At 40.4% G+C, this 20,805-nt stretch overlaps 2 long non-coding RNA genes across 2 annotated transcripts; one reads left to right on the top strand and one right to left on the bottom strand.

The window, feature by feature from the left end:
• Positions 1-11,736: 11,736 nt before the first annotated feature.
• LOC129156334 (uncharacterized) lies at positions 11,737-18,084 on the bottom strand. The gene is made up of 2 exons (XR_011520998.1): positions 16,715-18,084; positions 11,737-14,753 (listed from the first exon to the last, which is right to left on the bottom strand). It is a non-coding gene; the product is annotated as an uncharacterized lncRNA (long non-coding RNA).
• Positions 18,085-18,984: 900 nt separating this feature from the next.
• Positions 18,985-20,187, top strand: LOC139070502 (uncharacterized). Its single transcript, XR_011520997.1, has 3 exons — positions 18,985-19,084; positions 19,158-19,252; positions 19,408-20,187. It is a non-coding gene; the product is annotated as an uncharacterized lncRNA (long non-coding RNA).
• The last annotated feature ends 618 nt before the right edge of the window (positions 20,188-20,805 follow it).

Below are 20,805 nucleotides of genomic sequence, written 5' to 3'. Positions count from 1 at the left end.
GAATGATGTGAAATTGTGCTTCGTGCAACATAATTCTGGGTGCCATTTACAAACCATAAGTGCTAATGACTCCATTCCTTTTTGTGGTTGTAGGGGCTGTTGATTGGAGTACACTAAAACAAACCTGATCTCTCTAGGACATTCAGAAGCCAAGTTATAAGCCCACAAAGGTGTAACTGGACTACTTCTTTAAATTGACACCAGATCCGGTGACCTTTGGGACATGGTTTGACCCCCTTAGGAAAGTGCTATCATCATGAAACCTTCAGATCACTTACAACTCAATAGATTCTACCTTCTTGTAACGTTTCAGCCTGACTGGACCTTGTTTTCACACAAATGAACCCAGAATGATGTGAAATTGTGCTTCGTGCAACATAATTCTGGGTGCCATTTAAAAACCATAAGTGCTAATGACTCCATTCCTTTTTGTGGTTGTAGGGGCTGTTGATTGGAGTACACTAAAACAAACCTGATCTCTCTAGGACATGCAGAAGCCAAGTTATAAGCCCACAAATGTGTAACTGGACTACTTCTTTAAATTGACACCAGATCCGGTGACCTTTGGGACATGGTTTGACCCCTTATAGGAATGTGCGATCATCATGAAACATTCTGATCACTTACAACTCAATAGATTCTACCTTCTTGTAACGTTTCAGCCTGATTGGACCATGTTTTCACACAAATGGACCCAGAATGATGTGAAATTGTTCTTCGTGCAACATAATTCTGGGTGCCATTTACAAACCATAAATGCTAATGACTCCATTCCTTTTTGTGGTTGTAGGGGCTGTTGACTGGAGTACACTTAAACAAACCTGATCTCTCTAGGACATTCAGAAGCCAAGTTATAAGCCCACAAATGTGTAACTGGACTACTTCTTTAAAGTGACACCAGGCCTGGTGACCTTTGGGACATGGTTTTACCCCCTATAGGAATGTGCGATCATCATGAAACGTTCAGATCACTTACAACTCAATAGATTCTACCTTCTTGTAACGTTTCAGCCTGATTGGACCTTGTTTTCACACAAATGGACCCAGAATGATGTGAAATTGTGCTTCGTGCAACATAATTCTGGGTGCCATTTAAAAACCATAAGTGCTAATGGCTCCATTCCTTTTTGTGGTTGTAGGGGCTGTTAATTGGAGTACTCTAAAACAAACCTGACCTCTCTAGGATATTCAGAAGCCAAGTTATAAGCCCACAAAGGTGTAACTGGACTACTTCTTTAAATTGACACCAGATCCGGTGACCTGTGGGACATGGTTTGACCCCCTTAGGAAAGTGCTATCATCATTAAACGTTCAGATCACTTACAACTCAATAGATTCTACCTTCCTGTAACGTTTCTGCCTGATTGGACCTTGTTTTCACACAAATGAACCCAGAATGATGTGAAATTGTGCTTCGTGCAACATAATTCTGGGTGCCATTTAAAAACCATAAGTGCTAATGACTCCATTCCTTTTTGTGGTTGTAGGGGCTGTTGATTGGAGTACACTAAAACAAACCTGATCTCTCTAGGACATTCAGAAGCCAAGTTATAAGCCCACAAAGGTGTAACTGGACTACTTCTTTAAATTGACACCAGATCCGGTGACCTTTGGGACATGGTTTGACACCCTTAGGAAAGTGCTATCATCATGAAACGTTCAGATCACTTACAACTCAATAGATTCTACCTTCTTGTAACGTTTCAGCCTGATTGGACCTTGTTTTCACACAAATGAACCCAGAATGATGTGAAATTGTGCTTCGTGCAACATAATTCTGGGTGCCATTTAAAAACCATAAGTGCTAATGACTCCATTCCTTTTTGTGGTTGTAGGGGCTGTTGATTGGAGGACACTAAAACAAACCTGATCTCTCTAGGACATTCAGAAGCCAAGTTATAAGCCCACAAAGGTGTAACTGGACTACTTCTTTAAAGTGACACCACGCCCGGTGACCTTTGGGACATGGTTTGACCCCCTATAGGAATTTGCGATCATCATGAAACGTTCAGATCACTTACAACTCAATAGATTCTACCTTCCTGTAACGTTTCTGCCTGATTGGACCTTGTTTTCACACAAATGAACCCAGAATGATGTGAAATTGTGCTTCGTGCAACATAATTCTGCGTGCCATTTAAAAACCATAAGTGCTAATGACTCCATTCCTTTTTGTGGTTGTAGGGTCTGTTGATTGGAGTACACTAAAACAAACCTGATCTCTCTAGGACATTCAGAAGCCAAGTTATAAACCCACAAATGTGTAACTGGGCTACTTCTGTAAATTGACACCAGATCTGGTGACCTTTGGGACATGGTTTGACCCCCTTAGGAAATTGCTATCATCATGAAACGTTCAGATCACTTACAACTCAATAGATTCTACCTTCTTGTAACGGTTCAGCCTGATTGGACCTTGTTTTCACACAAATGGACCCAGAATGATGTGAAATTGTGCTTCTTGCAACATAATTCTGGGTGCCATTTACAAACATAAGTGCTAATGACTCCATTCCGTTTTGTGGTTGTAGGGGCTGTTGATTGGAGTACACTAAAACAAACCTGATCTCTCTAGGACATTCAGAAGCCAAGTTATAAGCCCACAAAGGTGTAACTGGACTACTTCTTTAAAGTGACACCAGGCCTGGTGACCTTTGGGACATGGTTTGACCCCCTATAGGAATGTTCAATCATCATGAAACGTTCAGATCACTTACAACTCAATAGATTCTACCTTCTTGTAATATTTCAGCCTGATTGGACCTTGTTTTCACACAAATGGACCCAGAATGATGTGAAATTGTGCTTCGTGCATCATAATCCTGGGTGCCATTTACAAACCATAAGTGCTAATGACTCCATTCCTTTTTGTGGTTGTAGGGGCTGTTGATTGGAGTACATTAAAACAAACCTGATCTCTCTAGGACATTCAGAAGCCAAATTAGAATCCCACAAAGGTGTAACTTGACTACTTCTTTAAAGTGACACCAGGCCCGGTGACCTTTGGGACATGGTTTGACCCCCTATAGGAATGTGCGATCATCATGAAACGTTCAGATAACTTACAACTCAATAGATTCTACCTTCTTGTAACGTTTCGGCCTGATTGGACCTTGTTTTCACACAAATGAACCCAGAATGATGTGAAATTGTGCTTCGTGCAACATAATTCTGGGTGCCATTTAAAAACCATAAGTGCTAATGACTCCATTCCTTTTTGTGGTAATGGGGGCTGTTAATTGGAGTACTCTAAAACAAACCTGACCTCTCTAGGATATTCAGAAGCCAAGTTATAAGCCCACAAAGGTGTAACTGGACTACTTCTTTAAATTGACACCAGATCCGGTGACCTGTGGGACATGGTTTGACCCCCTTAGGAAAGTGCTATCATCATGAAACGTTCAGATCACTTACAACTCAATAGATTCTACCTTCCTGTAACGTTTCTGCCTGATTGGACCTTGTTTTCACACAAATGAACCCAGAATGATGTGAAATTGTGCTTCGTGCAACATAATTCTGGGTGCCATTTACAAACCATAAGTGCTAATGACTCCATTCCTTTTTGTGGTTGTAGGGGCTGTTGATTGGAGTACACTAAAACAAACCTGATCTCTCTAGGACATTCAGAAGCCAAGTTATAAGCCCACAAAGGTGTAACTGGACTACTTCTTTAAATTGACACCAGATCCGGTGACCTTTGGGACATGGTTTGACACCCTTAGGAAAGTGCTATCATCATGAAACGTTCAGATCACTTACAACTCAATAGATTCTACCTTCTTGTAACGTTTCAGCCTGATTGGACCTTGTTTTCACACAAATGAACCCAGAATGATGTGAAATTGTGCTTCGTGCAACATAATTCTGGGTGCCATTTAAAAACCATAAGTGCTAATGACTCCATTCCTTTTTGTGGTTGTAGGGGCTGTTGATTGGAGGACACTAAAACAAACCTGATCTCTCTAGGACATTCAGAAGCCAAGTTATAAGCCCACAAAGGTGTAACTGGACTACTTCTTTAAAGTGACACCACGCCCGGTGACCTTTGGGACATGGTTTGACCCCCTATAGGAATTTGCGATCATCATGAAACGTTCAGATCACTTACAACTCAATAGATTCTACCTTCCTGTAACGTTTCTGCCTGATTGGACCTTGTTTTCACACAAATGAACCCAGAATGATGTGAAATTGTGCTTCGTGCAACATAATTCTGCGTGCCATTTAAAAACCATAAGTGCTAATGACTCCATTCCTTTTTGTGGTTGTAGGGTCTGTTGATTGGAGTACACTAAAACAAACCTGATCTCTCTAGGACATTCAGAAGCCAAGTTATAAACCCACAAATGTGTAACTGGGCTACTTCTGTAAATTGACACCAGATCTGGTGACCTTTGGGACATGGTTTGACCCCCTTAGGAAATTGCTATCATCATGAAACGTTCAGATCACTTACAACTCAATAGATTCTACCTTCTTGTAACGGTTCAGCCTGATTGGACCTTGTTTTCACACAAATGGACCCAGAATGATGTGAAATTGTGCTTCTTGCAACATAATTCTGGGTGCCATTTACAAACATAAGTGCTAATGACTCCATTCCGTTTTGTGGTTGTAGGGGCTGTTGATTGGAGTACACTAAAACAAACCTGATCTCTCTAGGACATTCAGAAGCCAAGTTATAAGCCCACAAAGGTGTAACTGGACTACTTCTTTAAAGTGACACCAGGCCTGGTGACCTTTGGGACATGGTTTGACCCCCTATAGGAATGTTCAATCATCATGAAACGTTCAGATCACTTACAACTCAATAGATTCTACCTTCTTGTAATATTTCAGCCTGATTGGACCTTGTTTTCACACAAATGGACCCAGAATGATGTGAAATTGTGCTTCGTGCATCATAATCCTGGGTGCCATTTACAAACCATAAGTGCTAATGACTCCATTCCTTTTTGTGGTTGTAGGGGCTGTTGATTGGAGTACATTAAAACAAACCTGATCTCTCTAGGACATTCAGAAGCCAAATTAGAATCCCACAAAGGTGTAACTTGACTACTTCTTTAAAGTGACACCAGGCCCGGTGACCTTTGGGACATGGTTTGACCCCCTATAGGAATGTGCGATCATCATGAAACGTTCAGATAACTTACAACTCAATAGATTCTACCTTCTTGTAACGTTTCGGCCTGATTGGACCTTGTTTTCACACAAATGAACCCAGAATGATGTGAAATTGTGCTTCGTGCAACATAATTCTGGGTGCCATTTAAAAACCATAAGTGCTAATGACTCCATTCCTTTTTGTGGTAATGGGGGCTGTTAATTGGAGTACTCTAAAACAAACCTGACCTCTCTAGGATATTCAGAAGCCAAGTTATAAGCCCACAAAGGTGTAACTGGACTACTTCTTTAAATTGACACCAGATCCGGTGACCTGTGGGACATGGTTTGACCCCCTTAGGAAAGTGCTATCATCATGAAACGTTCAGATCACTTACAACTCAATAGATTCTACCTTCCTGTAACGTTTCTGCCTGATTGGACCTTGTTTTCACACAAATGAACCCAGAATGATGTGAAATTGTGCTTCGTGCAACATAATTCTGGGTGCCATTTACAAACCATAAGTGCTAATGACTCCATTCCTTTTTGTGGTTGCAGGGGCTGTTGATTGGAGTACACTAAAACAAACCTGATCTCTCTAGGACATTCAGAAGCCAAGTTATAAGCCCACAAAGGTGTAACTGGACTACTTCTTTAAATTGACACCAGATCCGGTGACCTTTGGGACATGGTTTGACCCCCTTAGGAAAGTGCTATCATCATGAAACGTTCAGATCACTTACAACTCAATAGATTCTACCTTCTTGTAACGTTTCAGCCTGATTGGACCTTGTTTTCACACAAATGAACCCAGAATGATGTGAAATTGTGCTTCGTGCAACATAATTCTGGGTGCCATTTAAAAACCATAAGTGCTAATGACTCCATTCCTTTTTGTGGTTGTAGGGGCTGTTGATTGGAGTACACTAAACGAAACCTGATCTCTCTAGGACATGCAGAAGCCAAGTTATAAGCCCACAAATGTGTAACTGGACTACTTCTTTAAATTGACACCAGATCCGGTGACCTTTGGGACATGGTTTGACCCCTTATAGGAATGTGCGATCATCATGAAACATTCTGATCACTTACAACTCAATAGATTCTACCTTCTTGTAACGTTTTAGCCTGATTGGACCTTGTTTTCACACAAATGGACCCAGAATGATGTGAAATTGTTCTTCGTGCAACATAATTCTGGGTGCCATTTACAAACCATAAATGCTAATGACTCCATTCCTTTTTGTGGTTGTAGGGGCTGTTGATTGGAGTACACTTAAACAAACCTGATCTCTCTAGGACATTCAGAAGCCAAGTTATAAGCCCACAAATGTGTAACTGGACTACTTCTTTAAAGTGACACCAGGCCTGGTGACCTTTGGGACATGGTTTTACCCCCTAAAGGAATGTGCGATCATCATGAAACGTTCAGATCACTTACAACTCAATAGATTCTACCTTCTTGTAACGTTTCAGCCTGATTGGACCTTGTTTTCACACAAATGGACCCAGAATGATGTGAAATTGTGCTTCGTGCAACATAATTCTGGGTGCCATTTAAAAACCATAAGTGCTAATGGCTCCATTCCTTTTTGTGGTTGTAGGGGCTGTTAATTGGAGTACTCTAAAACAAACCTGACCTCTCTAGGATATTCAGAAGCCAAGTTATAAGCCCACAAAGGTGTAACTGGACTACTTCTTTAAATTGACACCAGATCCGGTGACCTGTGGGACATGGTTTGACCCCCTTAGGAAAGTGCTATCATCATTAAACGTTCAGATCACTTACAACTCAATAGATTCTACCTTCCTGTAACGTTTCTCCCTGATTGGACCTTGTTTTCACACAAATGAACCCAGAATGATGTGAAATTGTGCTTCGTGCAACATCATTCTGGGTGCCATTTAAAAACCATAAGTGCTAATGACTCCATTCCTTTTTGTGGTTGTAGGGGCTTTTGATTGGAGTACACTAAAACAAACCTGATCTCTCTAGGACATTCAGAAGCCAAGTTATAAGCCCACAAAGGTGTAACTGGACTACTTCTTTAAATTGACACCAGATCCGGTGACCTTTGGGACATGGTTTGACACCCTTAGGAAAGTGCTATCATCATGAAACGTTCAGATCACTTACAACTCAATAGATTCTACCTTCTTGTAACGTTTCAGCCTGATTGGACCTTGTTTTCACACAAATGAACCCAGAATGATGTGAAATTGTGCTTTGTGCAACATAATTCTGGGTGCCATTTAAAAACCATAAGTGCTAATGACTCCATTCCTTTTTGTGGTTGTAGGGGCTGTTGATTGGAGGACACTAAAACAAACCTGATCTCTCTAGGACATTCAGAAGCCAAGTTATAAGCCCACAAAGGTGTAACTGGACTACTTCTTTAAAGTGACACCACGCCCGGTGACCTTTGGGACATGGTTTGACCCCCTATAGGAATTTGCGATCATCATGAAACATTCAGATCACTTACAACTCAATAGATTCTACCTTCCTGTAACGTTTCTGCCTGATTGGACCTTGTTTTCACACAAATGAACCCAGAATGATGTGAAATTGTGCTTCGTGCAACATAATTCTGCGTGCCATTTAAAAACCATAAGTGCTAATGACTCCATTCCTTTTTGTGGTTGTAGGGTCTGTTGATTGGAGTACACTAAAACAAACCTGATCTCTCTAGGACATTCAGAAGCCAAGTTATAAACCCACAAATGTGTAACTGGGCTACTTCTGTAAATTGACACCAGATCTGGTGACCTTTGGGACATGGTTTGACCCCCTTAGGAAATTGCTATCATCATGAAACGTTCAGATCACTTACAACTCAATAGATTCTACCTTCTTGTAACGGTTCAGCCTGATTGGACCTTGTTTTCACACAAATGGACCCAGAATGATGTGAAATTGTGCTTCTTGCAACATAATTCTGGGTGCCATTTACAAACCATAAGTGCTAATGACTCCATTCCGTTTTGTGGTTGTAGGGGCTGTTGATTGGAGTACACTAAAACAAACCTGATCTCTCTAGGACATTCAGAAGCCAAGTTATAAGCCCACAAAGGTGTAACTGGACTACTTCTTTAAAGTGACACCAGGCCTGGTGACCTTTGGGACATGGTTTGACCCCCTATAGGAATGTTCAATCATCATGAAACGTTCAGATCACTTACAACTCAATAGATTCTACCTTCTTGTAATATTTCAGCCTGATTGGACCTTGTTTTCACACAAATGGACCCAGAATGATGTGAAATTGTGATTCGTGCATCATAATCCTGGGTGCCATTTACAAACCATAAGTGCTAATGACTCCATTCCTTTTTGTGGTTGTAGGGGCTGTTGATTGGAGTACATTAAAACAAACCTGATCTCTCTAGGACATTCAGAAGCCAAATTAGAATCCCACAAAGGTGTAACTTGACTACTTCTTTAAAGTGACACCAGGCCCGGTGACCTTTGGGACATGGTTTGACCCCCTATAGGAATGTGCGATCATCATGAAACGTTCAGATAACTTACAACTCAATAGATTCTACCTTCTTGTAATGTTTCGGCCTGATTGGACCTTGTTTTCACACAAATGAACCCAGAATGATGTGAAATTGTGCTTCGTGCAACATAATTCTGGGTGCCATTTAAAAACCATAAGTGCTAATGACTCCATTCCTTTTTGTGGTAATGGGGGCTGTTAATTGGAGTACTCTAAAACAAACCTGACCTCTCTAGGATATTCAGAAGCCAAGTTATAAGCCCACAAAGGTGTAACTGGACTACTTCTTTAAATTGACACCAGATCTGGTGACCTTTGGGACATGGTTTGACCCCCTTAGGAAAGTGCTATCATCATGAAACGTTCAGGTCACTTACAACTCAATAGATTCTACCTTCCTGTAACGTTTCAGCCTGATTGGACCTTGTTTTCACACAAATGAACCCAGAATGATGTGAAATTGTGCTTCGTGCAACATAATTCTGGGTGCCATTTAAAAACCATAAGTGCTAATGACTCCATTCCTTTTTGTGGTTGTAGGGGCTGTTGATTGGGGTACACTAAAACAAACCTTATCTCTCTAGGACATTCAGAAGCCAAGTTATAAGCCCACAAATGTGTAACTGGACTACTTCTTTAAATTGACACCAGATCCGGTGACCTTTGGGACATGGTTTGACCCCCTTAGGAAAGTGCTATCATCAAGAAATGTTCAGATCACTTACAACGCAATAGATTCTACCTTCCTGTAACGTTTCAGCCTGATTGGACCTTGTTTTCACACAAATGGACCCAGAATGATGTGAAATTGTGCTTCGTGCAACATAATTCTGCGTGCCATTTAAAAACCATAAGTGCTAATGACTCCATTCCTTTTTGTGGTTGTAGGGGCTGTTGATTGGAGTACACTAAAACAAACCTGATCTCTCTAGGACATTCAGAAGCCAAGTTATAAGCCCACAAAGGTGTAACTGGACTACTTCTTTAAAGTGACACCAGGCCTGGTGACCTTTGGGACATGGTTTGACCCCCTATAGGAAGGTTCAATCATCATGAAACGTTCAGATCACTTACAACTCAATAGATTCTACCTTCTTGTAATATTTCAGCCTGATTGGACCTTGTTTTCACACAAATGGACCCAGAATGATGTGAAATTGTGATTCGTGCATCATAATCCTGGGTGCCATTTACAAACCATAAGTGCTAATGACTCCATTCCTTTTTGTGGTTGTAGGGGCTGTTGATTGGAGTACATTAAAACAAACCTGATCTCTCTAGGACATTCAGAAGCCAAATTAGAATCCCACAAAGGTGTAACTTGACTACTTCTTTAAAGTGACACCAGGCCCGGTGACCTTTGGGACATGGTTTGACCCCCTATAGGAATGTGCGATCATCATGAAACGTTCAGATAACTTACAACTCAATAGATTCTACCTTCTTGTAATGTTTCGGCCTGATTGGACCTTGTTTTCACACAAATGAACCCAGAATGATGTGAAATTGTGCTTCGTGCAACATAATTCTTGGTGCCATTTAAAAACCATAAGTGCTAATGACTCCATTCCTTTTTGTGGTAATGGGGGCTGTTAATTGGAGTACTCTAAAACAAACCTGACCTCTCTAGGATATTCAGAAGCCAAGTTATAAGCCCACAAAGGTGTAACTGGACTACTTCTTTAAATTGACACCAGATCTGGTGACCTTTGGGACATGGTTTGACCCCCTTAGGAAAGTGCTATCATCATGAAACGTTCAGGTCACTTACAACTCAATAGATTCTACCTTCCTGTAACGTTTCAGCCTGATTGACCTTGTTTTCACACAAATGAACCCAGAATGATGTGAAATTGTGCTTCGTGCAACATAATTCTGGGTGCCATTTAAAAACCATAAGTGCTAATGACTCCATTCCTTTTTGTGGTTGTAGGGGCTGTTGAATGGGGTACACTAAAACAAACCTTATCTCTCTAGGACATTCAGAAGCCAAGTTATAAGCCCACAAATGTGTAACTGGACTACTTCTTTAAATTGACACCAGATCCGGTGACCTTTGGGACATGGTTTGACCCCCTTAGGAAAGTGCTATCATCAAGAAATGTTCAGATCACTTACAACGCAATAGATTCTACCTTCCTGTAACGTTTCAGCCTGATTGGACCTTGTTTTCACACAAATGGACCCAGAATGATGTGAAATTGTGCTTCGTGCAACATAATTCTGCGTGCCATTTAAAAACCATAAGTGCTAATGACTCCATTCCTTTTTGTGGTTGTAGGGGCTGTTGATTGGAGTACACTAAAACAAACCTGATCTCTCTAGGACATTCAGAAGCCAAGTTATAAGTGTCAGGACTCAGGTATCTCCTGGCTGACCTTCGGACCACAACTCCCGACATGCCCCTCGTGGGGAGCTCCCAGCGTGCTCCTCGTGGGGATTCCCTCCACGTCACAGCCAAGCAAGGCTATATATGGAAGACGCCGTGACCGGCTTCTCATCTCAGTCATCGTTTCTTCCTCACAGAGATACGACCAGAGAAATAATAAAACTGTTAAACGTCTCACCTTGTTCGTCTCCTTCATCCAGTCTGATCAACCTGACAGGATGACTGAGATCCGAGTAGATTTGAAGGAGATCGATCGTCTCCGCCACGAGAACGTGCAGCTGCGTTCCATGGTAGATCAGCTCAACACCAAGGTGAACTCCTTGTCCGACCACACCCTGCGTCTATCCACGGCTCTCACGGCTCTCCAACAACAGGCAAACGATCAGCAGCAACAGATCGCTGCACTCCAGCAGCCAACCCGCTCTGCTCCTAGGGAGGAGCCCCACTTCAGCCTGCCGGAGAGGTGGAACGGGGAGACGGGGAGCCCCGATGGTCTGCTCGCCACGCTGGACATGCAGTTCGAGTGCCAACCTGGACGCTACCCATCTGCGCGCTCCCGAGTGGCGCATCTCACCTCCCTGCTCTCCGGACGCGCCGCGGAGTGGGCTGCTGTGCTTTACAATTCCAAATCCCCTGCCTGCAACGACTATGCTGCATTTGTGTCCGCTCTCCGGAAGACCTTTTGTGGTTCTTTTTGCCTTATCAAAACACAAGAGACAGACAGCTTGTCCAAACTCAGCGTGGGGCATTTATTTACACAATCAATACATCAATACATCACCACACTTGGGGACAGCGCCCAGCCTGGAACTGAGTGAGCCTCCGGCTGGATCTTTCTGCAAAAGCCCCCCTGCCACGAAGATGCAGGCTTATTTTATACTGCTACTCCCACAGTCCTTTGAGAGAGGATGGGGTGATGTTTTACACTTCCCAATATGGTCAACGCACCCTCCAGCCCAGAGGTCGACCAGCCCTGTTATCCCGACATGATTCTAAGGGCTCAAGGTCCACTGGAGCTGGTTTACACAAGCTGGACATGTTAATCCTCACGTACACAGAACACAGCTTTCTCAGCAAGCTTTTAACCTAAGGACTCATAATTCAACTCAATATATGTTGTAGATGACCTCTTGACCTTTTTGGCTACAACAGTCCTCCCTTTGGCGGACTTGTGCGCCACACATTACCATCGTAAACGAACCAGCGATGTAGGGTATATCAATAAATGAATGCTTAACTAAGTAACAGAAGAAATGAGCAGCAAATAAAGATAATGTAACAAAATGACAAAAAATGGAAACAAAAAGGTATAACATATGACCTTGAATCAAAAATGCATAAAGTACCCATACCAAAACACGAGATGATGTTCCAGAATAACACAGCAACTTCAACTTGTATATGCAATGAACAATGATTAAGTAACTGAAAAACAACCGATGAGTTTACAGCTGAGACAATGAAAAACTGTGAAACAATACATGAAACATGATTTTAGCATTAACTGAACTCATTACTTCACGAATGTATTGCATGCGCACTCCGTATGGAGGCAAAAACCTGTCCGCTGTACTTTAACAGGGAAAATTCCTCCATGTCCTCCCCGACCCAAAAGGGGACGAACGCCACGGCACAGAGCGGGCATGCGAGGACTAGCTTGAGGACATCAGGTGACAAATATCCTCATCAGTGGTCAAAAGAAAGAACACACAAAACAACAAAGGCACATGAAAAGAAACTGGTGACAAATATGATGAATAATGAACAATTAGCTTTAGCGAAGACATAATGAAACAGTAATAAATCGGGTTGAAGATTTCATTCAAAAAGAATAGAACGGAAAATACAAGTTCAACATCCATGTCGTCGTTGGAGGTCTTCTGCTTGAGGAGGGCTTTATGTGGACAAGTGTCCTTTATTTGTCAGCAAAGCAAAGGCATAAGTTCTTGGCTCAGTCCTCCCTTTGTCCATCTGCGTGCAGCGTGGTGGTGCCGACTTCATCCTCCCCACGGCGAGCAAAACGCAACATGTCAACAAGAAAAACTTGAATTAGCACGCCAATTGCCTATAAACCTATTACCACAAAAACTCCCTAAATTTTTAGACCCATAGACAAAGCATCCATCCCCACATTCACACCCCCTTTCTAACCTACCCACTTATCCTAAATTAAAGAGCTAATTCTGTAGTAAGGCATGCAATGATTTACTCAAGCATTTATGGGTTAACGGTAAAAGCAAAACTCACATGATTGTCTTGATAACCAGGAGTAATGTAAATGGCCGCTCGGTAAAACGACCAGAAATAAGTCCTTAAGACCAAATTAAAAATCATTCAGCAAATCCGATCTAAACCCAACCAGAACCACCTATTCTGTTCCTCAACCTTCGAAACCACATTCAAAACCCGTCATGCAACATCCACACACCCTCAAAAATGAACACATGCTAATCCATCACAATAAGAAAACACTAGTCAAAACATGACATCCAGCACCCACCAGAAGATCTGTTGCACCTGAAATGGAGTAGTAACAGTCATGGTTACGTTATCACATTAAGTTAAAGAACTTTGACACAAACGGGAACAAAAATGATGTGAAACCTAAGATTATACGGTAAACTCACACGTTGAGTCTCCTATCATCTGTAATTCTGAATCCTCTGCATAAGAGGAATTAATCTGTAGCATTATGATCTATAACGTTGTCATTAACGTGCTCTAAGCACTAACCAGAAACATGTCAGTTCTGGGCTCATTATTGGTAGTTTACCTGGAACACACACATGCTATATTGTGTTAGGATTTATCTCTTTATAATCTCAGATCTACCTGGCCCTTCTGGCCCACGCAAAAGCTTTATGTACACCTTAAAACTATGACCCCATTCGCAGTAACCTCCCCTCGGACCATTAAAACAATACCAGTACTACTCAGGAACTAATTCAAAGTCGTAAAACTGGAACAAAAGTAAGCAAACATCAGCTAAGTGACACAGTCATCGTGTGGTTATTATGCTAGTAAAGTCCTGTCATCTGCAGGTGTGACTGTAATAGTGTGAATGCAGGTATGGAAACCTGTCTAGGGTGTAGAGTAGTTGCATTTTACTCATCTTCCATTGTGAACAATTCCTCTATTGGTGTCGCGGTCGTCAGATGGCCTATAAAACGATGATACATTGTGGTGATATCTTTTCCTCTTGTTATGCTCGTCCATTGGTTATCCTCTTCACCTCCTCCAGCAGAAACCCCATTGTAATTTATCAGGGATGGTTCCTTGCAGCATTCAAGACAAGAACCGTCATAAAACTCAGCAAACTTCTTATGTTAGTCAATCTTGTCCCAGCAAGGTGAGAAGCAACACTATCCGTTAGTCCTCATCTCAGGTATCGACGTGAGTTCATGAGAGTCCAATCTTCATCTTTTTCCATCCTCTCCCTTGGTCACCTTGCAACACCAGGAAGACTCGCACTCCGGCCGGACCAGACGTCTCCCGAACCGATCGCCTAGGGATTAAAGGTTATGCACAAAAATGTCCTAACTCTTACTGACCCTAGCCTCTGATACCTACAACATCAGACACATACAGTTACAAACAGCAAGCGCAATTAAAGGTACAGTGACATCACGACACGGACACACATGGACACACAAACACATATACATGCACATACACAGAGAGAGAGAGAGAGAGTAAGAATGTGTGTGGGAGGAAGAAATAAGTGGGATCCGCTTCGCCACCAGCATCTTCACCTGTGTCACAGAGAAAAATTGCAAAGAGATTAAAACATAAAGCAAAAACAATAATTCAATGAGTATAAATGATTTAACTAAAATATACAACCATGCATGGGTTTTAAAACAGTTCCAGTAAACCTGGAGATGATGCCTTGTACAATGAATTCTTCACCAATTAGAGATTATAACCGAATTGTTTCAGGATCCTGAATTTGAATTTGAATTGGTTAATTTACTCAGAATAGTCCAATGGCTTTGTTGATGTTTCTCAAGGCTCGGCCACGCCCATATAAATAAAAGAACAAACAAACAAAACAAACACAGTCAAACACACGGTCCATACACGTCTCTGTGCCCTCACACACCAAGCAAATGTCAGACTGAAGCGAAAGTGTGAAATTCCTCATTTAAGTGCAACTTTTATATTTTTTCCTCATGCATGTTAGTAATTACATCGAGAGCTTCCTTCCACTTCTTAAACATCTAGATTATTTCTGGAAAATGCTCAAAACTGCAAGAGCGGGACACGCACAACTAAACTACTTATTCTCTCAAGTCTGTGTCTCCGCTTGGTTTAAATGAACCGAACACTAAACCAGTGGAAAGAAAAAATAAGACCTAAAGCGTGTGATCAAATTAATCCAACAAAACTTCCCATAACTACTGTTCTGAACTCATGTTGCGATGTGATCTCTCCAATTAAAAATTAGGACAACCACTTTACTATCAATTCAACAAAATAGTTTCAGGTTTTCCAATGTCCCTTACTATTCACCCCAATTATGAACCTTCTTTCTTATTTTCTTACCTTTTTCCTTTAAGAACCTCACTAGCACAAGAAATCCTAAGAATTAATTCACTACTTAAGGTTAATTCATAAATAACGAAACTGCAGTTACAGGTTTGTTTGTATATATTTGCTGGTCAAACCACGAATTACTTAAAGCCAAACATCCTAAAACCCTAGTATTGTCAGTAATTTCCCTTATCTACTCGTTTAGATGTGTGTTTCTGTTCTACTTCTCCATCTATAACACAAATTAGCATCATCCTTAAAGCATCTGAAATTAAGCTGCATTGCTAAATCAATAACGTGATTTGTGCTAAGAGATACTCCCCTATCCTCTTTTTACCTACTCCTTTTTCTAATGGCACTGATTCCACGACAGATTCAGAACAATTTAACGTTTTATTACTATTATGTTTCCTTTAATACATTTTCCCTTTTCTCTCTTATTTTTATTTATTTATTTGTTTATTTATTTAGTTATTTGTGTATTTATTTATTTCTTTATTTACCATGCCATCCTGTGATGATAAACTTAAAGACTTTTTCCTTTAGCCAATTGTCATCCTACCTCTTGTGATACACTGGTTCCTATAAAACATCAGACATCTAAACACCTTTTTCCCTTTTACCCAACCAAACTAGGGAGACAGATTATTGTTATGTTCTCATTATCCAGCATGACTAACCATTGTTGAGGCTCTTTTGTAATGTACCTGATGAATGTAAAGCGATTTTATGGGTGTTTCCGATTTTATGGGTGTTTCCAGCAGAGCTCATGGCCATGCATTAATCCCTAAAAAAAAAAGGATTATTTCTCCCAGTTTAATTTCTTTTAATAATTTTCCCTACACTCTTTTTACTGTGATATTGTTTGATATTTATTTTTTATTTTTGCTTTCTTCTCGCCGACACATCCACATCTATTTTCCTCCAATTCCCATGCAGCACGAATATAGCTTTGTTTACCTTCAGTGACATCTAATTTAAGTCAAACCAAAATTTCAGTTTTGGCCAATTTCGGTTGTAGCCAAATCCAAATGTTCTCGCAACGTCACTCCCGCAAAAGGCCAATTAAAAATGTTATGTTAAAGATTTCACAAGATGAAAAATGTGAATATAATTTTTATCGAATGAGAGGTACAATTATTCAATATTTTGTAACATTATTTTCTACATTAGAACTTACAGCTCATAGAAAAATATAGGATCAGGTTTGGCTAGATCTGTTGGGAAACTCAAAGGAGCTGAAACAACACTGTTGTTCTCCTGTCCGCTGCAGCTGAGTACCCTAAGACCTGTAGAAATAAGAAAAGTCATTCAGTCAACTAAGAAACCTGATGAATACCGAGAAATTGTTGTGCACCGAGTTATTTACTTTACCCCTATTTCATTTAAATTTTGTTAATCATATAAGCTATGATAAAAAGCTAGGATAGGCTATAGAACAACTTGACACTTGCGGTTTTCCAAATCTTAAATCATACTTACAATAAAGATTATATTGACATCCAATGGTGAGTTGGACCAGGTTACCAATCCTATTTTTTAAGGCTAACTTTCTCAGTTAACTATGTTCTGCAGTAGTTTAGTAAATTTTTTCACAGTTCTGACATTTCACCAAATCAACTGATTGTTGCCAAAAAGCCTTTCCATTACCTAACTGCAGCAAACACACTTCCACTGGGTGGACCCTATGGGGAAACAGTCTCTTTGAGCATCTGTTTGTAAGTTCAGTATGACCCCAGTCATTGATTAAAGTTCACATGTTGGCACACGTGCTCCTCCCCTTTGTCTCCGTCCCATCTTGCAGCCGGGCAAACAAGCGCCTGTCCCACAGTGTTCATCTCGTAGTGCTGCCCCATTTCGGTGTTATAATTCAGCTTGTGGTGGGGACTTTCTGCTCCGTTTGTGTAGAGCCAGATCCAGGAGACTTTCATTTGCAGCTGGTTTCCGTCTGTGACGGGCCAACCCAGTAAAATTCCTGCCGCTACAGTGCATAGCAAACGTCTTCCTTAAATATGTTGATTGGGTTGAAATGACAGAACTTTCTCTTTAACAAATCCACGATGGCTTCTAATTATCCAGTTATCTCTGTAGTTATGCTGCTATAGGCTTGGACTGCTGGAGGACACACTGACCACTTTTCACACTCTGCTGCTTTATTCTACAATCTGCTCTTTAACTGTACTATTTTGTGCAATTTTAGCTGTTAACTTTATTTTCTCTGTAAGTGTTTTTCTCCCCAGAAGAAGCTACAATGACGTTCTGCTGAGCTGTGGTGGCCTCATGGAGGGGGCCATCGGCTAGCACACTGCTGCTAACCACTTAAACATTCTCTCTCTCCTGATAATAACTTTTTGTTTTCATTGACCTTTGATGTGCTAATACTAGTTTATCCGTTTAATTATAGATCCACTAGAATAAATACAATAAAGTTTATCTTTCACCAAATACAATATTTACTAAGACATCACAATATAACTATAGACACATTACTTGTCTGTCTGTGTGTGTGTGTGTATGTGTGTGTGTGTGTGTGTGTGTGTGTGTGTGTGTGTGTGTGTGTGTGTGTGTGTGTGTGTGTGTGTGTGTGTGTGTGTGTCTGCTCTGTCTTCTCGATCCCCAGTGAGTCGTGGAGGATGGCTGCTTATACTGAGCCAGGATCCTCTGGAGGTTTCTTCCTGTTAAAAGGGAGTTTTTCTCTCCACTGTCGCTGCATGCTTGCTTAGTATGAGGATTGCTGTATAGTCACTGACACTAGTCAGTGACTTGATGCAATTTGCTGGGTTTCTTATATAGGAAACATTATTTCTGATTGGCTTAATGAACTGTGAATTGGAATGTTTATTTTGTGAAGTGCCTTGAGACAACTCTTGTCGTAATTTGGCACTATATAAATAAACTTGAATTGAATTGAATTAATAATTAGTCGACTTTACTGACTCAAAGGTAAATCTAGACTACTTTCTATACACAATTGTCCTTAAAAGCTGTTCCAAACAGGTTTTAATCATTAGGCACAGTCTAACTCAAAATGCAAGATCCCTCCTTTCATCTTTTATTTATCTATCTTATTTTGGGAAAATAACTACCAGTTTTTAATTCAAAACAGCCTGGTACAGGTTCTAGCCAGGTTACAGGAAATAATAGTTTATCTCTTTCTCATTATTCAGCGTCTCAAAATCCAGCCACTAATGTTAATGATTCTTAAAGTTCAAGCAAGACAATTATTGGATTTTATTTCTATAGCAAGATTTACAGGAATAGTTTTACAACACCTATGCAAAATAATTATAAGTGGGTGTAACTAAACAATCTGGCACAAATATTTTATTTTCCTGACTGATTATTATTTAATTTTATGGTTTTCATAAAGACGATCCTGAGAACTTCAGAGCTGCTGTTCTGCAGCACCCTGTGCTATTTTTAGACTACAGGATTCTTGTGTGTAAAAGTGGGCGGAGTCAGGCCCTCAGGTTGAACCTTCAGCCTCATTCCGCTCTCGACCGTCCAGGAGAAAAGACCCTCACACGGAGGCCATCCATGGACTAAGAAGGTATGCCCAAAACACCAGAAGTTATCTTTTCTAAAGTCACAAATTGCTTAAAACTGCATGTTACACTTCACAGAAAAGCAAGCCAGCCTTGGTCTCACCATGTGTGTGTATGCAGGCAGGAGAAAAGAGAGAGAGTGACAGACTCCATTTACAGAAAAGCAAACATAGGTAAATGATAGAGAGTCCAAAGTCCAGTTTCAGCCCTCACGGCTCAAAGCAGATAAAATACCTCCTTTGTATGACCACAACCATGCAACTTTTATATTTTAAACGATTTTCTTGTCATCGCACTAACTATAAATTATTTTTCTATTGTTTTTCAGTCGGGGAAAGCCCGGGCCACACCATGTTTTTTCCCATCAGCTGTCTCTATTAAACACTGCGTCATTCAACAGAATATCCAGCCACAGCAGCATTCACTTCACATGCAAAAAAAAAAACACTCACATTCACAACAGCACAAACAACATTTTTTCTGTTTGTCACAGTCTTTCAAACAAAAGTAAGTCAGCCCGTCACTTATTTATTCTCTTTATATATATATAAACGTCTATTTACCTTATTTTTCTTAGTATCTTATTTCCAGCTGGACTATTATCATTATGTTTTCTCCTAATTTAAATTTAACTGACCCAAATTGGCACTTACTTTTCCTACTTTACACCAAATCGGAAGGAGCTCCATTAACAGCTTTTATTCGTGTATTTATTTATTTATTTTTTTTTTTTTTTATTTTATTTTTTTTTAAGCACAAAATTTGTATAACACTGCACTGGTTATTTTCAGAATTTAATGCTTACTATGCTTTTAAGCAGGTCCTATGCAACCACTACAGCAAGCCAAATTGCAATTTTTTGAGAGCGCTCAGAAACAGTTTATATATTTATTTTCTACAGATCTGTTTCGACTTTACTGTTTAGCAGCTGTCCGACTTTCAATAAATGTATATCTATATATTTCTATATATTTCTATATATTTCTAAAATAAAGCTGTCATTTACAACTTTCCTTGTATTTCTTGTTTTTTCCTTTTAATCTTCAGGCTACTTCACCCCCCAAATCTGGGTCACTCACATGCTGCCCCGTACACAAATGATTCTTACGCTTGTATATATATATATATATATATATATATATATATATATATATACATATATATATATATTACTTTAAAAACCTTTTATTTATTAACTTTTGGTATTCTGTTCAGACTGATCAGAACAGGATTTCAGAGTTTGAATTTTGCGTAACTTCAAACATTAAAATTTAGCACTGCAGTGAAGTTTACATATCTCAGTTGCAACTTTTAAAGCTCTTACTTATCTTATTTATTTATTTTTCTGGTACCGCATCAGGCCTTCACACTCACACGTCAACTACAGAACTACAGAACTACAGAACTACAGAACTACAGAACTACAGAATCCCGAGCCCCCGGAAACTGTTTCTACAGCAATTTTGCTGCAAACTACAACGTACAGGCCGTCCCGAGCTCACGGACCCTGTTTCTTTACATGCTTTGCCAAAAAACTCTTAAATTTACCACTCCCCAGGGATAGCCGAACTACAGCAAAGCTTATCTCTCACAACTTCAGCGCTTTTTCTTCAAGATCCCCGTCTCTGCTCAAACCGAGTCAGCAGACTGGATTAAAGAGTGTCGACCTCTCAGAACCATCAGCTGTTAAAAATCTATTCCAATTCTCGCTGTCCCACCTTTACTT

The sequence above is a fragment of the Nothobranchius furzeri genome, chromosome 6, assembly GCF_043380555.1.
Source record: "Nothobranchius furzeri strain GRZ-AD chromosome 6, NfurGRZ-RIMD1, whole genome shotgun sequence".
NCBI classification, from domain to species: Eukaryota; Metazoa; Chordata; class Actinopteri; order Cyprinodontiformes; family Nothobranchiidae; genus Nothobranchius; species Nothobranchius furzeri.
This window is presented reverse-complemented; position numbering and strand designations above follow the sequence as displayed.